We start from the raw sequence: 3462 nt of genomic DNA, 5'->3' as shown, positions 1-3462 counted from the left end.
TTCCATTTTATTTTTTATTTATTTGTTTTATTTTTTGTTGTTTTTTTTTTTGGTTATCACTATGGACTCACAATTCCTATTTTATTCAATGAGTTATAATCCATTGCTGTCATTATTTATCTTATTTTTTTCATAGGTCCTGTGATGGTTAACTTTATGTGTCAACTTGACTGAAAAATGGGCTGCCCACATATTTGGACAAGTGTTACTCTGGATGTGTCTGTGAGATGTTTTTTGACTGAGATTCACGTTTAAACCAGTGGATCTCTGAGTAAAGCAGACTGCCCTCCATAATGTGAGTGGGCCATATCCAATCAGTTGAAGATCTGAATAGGCCAGAAACTGCTGACTCTTCCTCAAAGTAAGGCTAATTCTTTCTGTATGATAAATAATTCCTTCAACCTGGGACATCAGCTTTTTCCTGCCTTTGGATTCAAACTGAAACAGCAGCTCTTTCTAGGTCTCAAGCTTGCCAGCCTTTGGACCAGAAACACACTGTCAACTACACTCCTTAGTCTCCAACTTACTGACTTAACCGTGAAGCTCTTGGGATTTGCCAGCCTTCATAATTATGTGAGCCAATTCCTTATAATAAATATGTTCTTAAATTCCATATATATATATATATATATATATATATATATATATATATATATATATATATATTTAAAACCGTGTGTGTATGTATGTGTGTATGTCTGTGTGTGTGTGTATATTAGAAACCCATATAGAAACCTATTGATTTCTCTGAAGAACCTGGCTAATACCAGTTTCCATTATTTTCTAAGTACATCCTCGCTTTTTAGCCAAGAAGATGTTCCAGGCTCATCTTGGTTTTTCTCTTTCCTGGCCATGGAATCAGTCATTAATTCAAGTAGTATTAGTTATTTTTAATGTGGTATGTTATTTGAAAATCAAAATTTGTTTTGTTTTGTTTTAATATGCTTCTAAGCTTTTGCAGTGTGAACTAAGGAAATGTTTGTGTACACATTCATGTATGTGAGTGTCTACATACATATACATTAATATAAATAGTATAGGTGAGTATATATACACATATAAGTAAGTATATGTGTATATATACACGTTTGTATCACCCCCCAAAAATCCATGTGTTGAAATCTAATGTCCAAAGTGATGATATTAAGAGGTACACAGGTCATGAGGGTGTTACCCTCCTGAATGAGATTAGTGCTTTTATAAAAGAGACTCCACAGAGCTCCCTAGTCCCTTCTGCTGTGTGAGATTACAGTGAGAAAAGAACTGTCTATGAGGAAATGGTCCTCGCAAGACACTAAATCTGCTGGTGCCTTGATCTTGGACTTCCCAGCCTCCAGAACTATCTGAAGTGAATTTCTGTTGTTTTCAGACCACCCGGTCTATAGTATTTTGTTATAGCAGCCTACCGGACTAAACCAACTCATAGGTGTATATACAGGTAGAGAGATGTTCCCACTGATACCTCCAACTGAAACAGTGAACATCAGTGTTTTCCCAGCCTTCCCCCACTCCATATTTGTATCACTCCTATCCAACTGTGAGAAATCTGGCTGCCAGCATAATCAACATATATACATATTTGATCAGTCCTACCATACACAGAAAGTAACTTCATAATTGCTAAAACCATACATTGACTGAAAATAGCCAAAATACTATGTTCAAAATTATTTGAGTTAGCTCTTTGTCACCCATTCAGTGTGGTTATATTACTCATTCAAAGTTAGGTTTATCTACTTCTGTTTGTGTTCCATTTTGGGTTTCTCCCCCTACACCTTTGTTGATTTAACGTTTTTGAGAGTGGACAAACATTAACATAATGCCAAAAGTCAAAACTACACAAGAGAATAAACTCAGAGAAATGTCACTCATTTTCCTACACTTTCTACCCTGTTCCCATTCCCCTCCTGTAGGTAACCAATTTAAGTTTTTAATTTATCCTTTTTGCAGTGTATATTTTCTTATCAACATTGTCTCTTACACAAACGGTAACATACTATATATACACTTGTGCCCTTGCTTTTTTCATAGGAAATTACTTCATTTTTGTTTATGAAGCTATTTTTTCTTCTTTCTTACAGTTGCATAGTTCCTCTTAATATGAATGTTCCATAGTCTATTCAATAAAAATTTCCTATATTTGGGGACTTAGATTACTTTCAATATTTTGCAATTATTAATAATGCCACAATGAGTAATATTGTGGATATATATTTTCATATTGTTGAGATACAGCTTCACAGAAAATTCCTTGCAGTGGGATTCCTGGATCAAAATGTAAACATATATGTAGTCTGTTTAGGTATTACCAAATTCCCTTCTCTAAAGGTGTGCCATTTTATACTTTCACAAGCAACGTATGAGTGCCTATTTTTCCCTACCTTACTAACAAGGTATGTTGTCAAGCTTTTAAATTTTTGCCACTAATTGGCATTTATTATAAGTGAAACTGAATACTTTTTCATATATTTAATGACCACTTTTATATTGTTGGTGAATTATCCTTTATGTCTTTTGCTCATTTTTCTATCAAGTTTTTGTTATCATCCCTCTGTAACATATGAGGCAAAAGACTCAAGGAAGAGAAGTAACCCAGTGGCATACATGTAGGAATTGCTGGAGCTAAAATTCAATATTGACTATTGTCAATATTGAGCAAGTAAATTTTTGTTGTTGTTTTGGATCTTTAGACTTAATTCTCCAAATTTTCTGCCACATGGAACATATATTGCTTTAATAAATCATAGAGAAAATGAAGTAAAGTTTAAAAAAAAGAATGAAAGTAGGAAAAAAATCAGCTGCTCCTTAAGTCACAACTTTCAACAGTCTGCCAGTATAATCTGTACCTCAAAGGTGGGAGCAGCCAAGTGTGCAGGCTGCCAGCTGCCAAGGGCTGCAGGAGTTTGCTGTATTTGTTTTTATTTTAAATGAAAAAGTAAAATCAGTGGGAGAAATAAGAAGCAAATATTAATAAGATGACGTTTGAGCAGACTGAGACTACATACTGAAACCAAGGAGGAAATCGGGAACATAGGCACGCCCTCTAAAATCAGTGGCTTGAGATTTGTAAGAAAAATAAGAAGGGAGGAGAAGAGAAAACTCAGCAATAAGACATAAATCTCAGGACTGTTTTAGGCTCTCAGACATGACTAGGGTGAAGTTTTCAGCACAGAGAAGAATGTAGAAGTAATGCAACTGGTCTGCTACCTTGGAGAACTGAACAATGGCAAAGTCTCAGGAGGTGAGCTATGAATTAGTTTTTCTGTTAAGCAGTGGTTCTCAACCCTGACAGCAGACTAACATCACTGGAGAAACATTTAAGGCAAGTGGATGTCTGTGTCCCATTTTTTGAAAATAAAATCAGAATCTCAGGGATAGGATGCTGGAATCTTATTAAGAATCGCAAGTGTAGCCAACGAACAAAAGGGACCTTCTTGGATGTTTTCAGACTTTCTTTCAAGG

Source organism: Rhinolophus hipposideros (assembly GCF_964194185.1).
Source record: "Rhinolophus hipposideros genome assembly, chromosome: 11".
NCBI lineage: Eukaryota > Metazoa > Chordata > Mammalia > Chiroptera > Rhinolophidae > Rhinolophus > Rhinolophus hipposideros.
The sequence above is the reverse complement of the archived record's forward strand: the minus strand, read 5'-3'. Positions refer to the sequence as shown.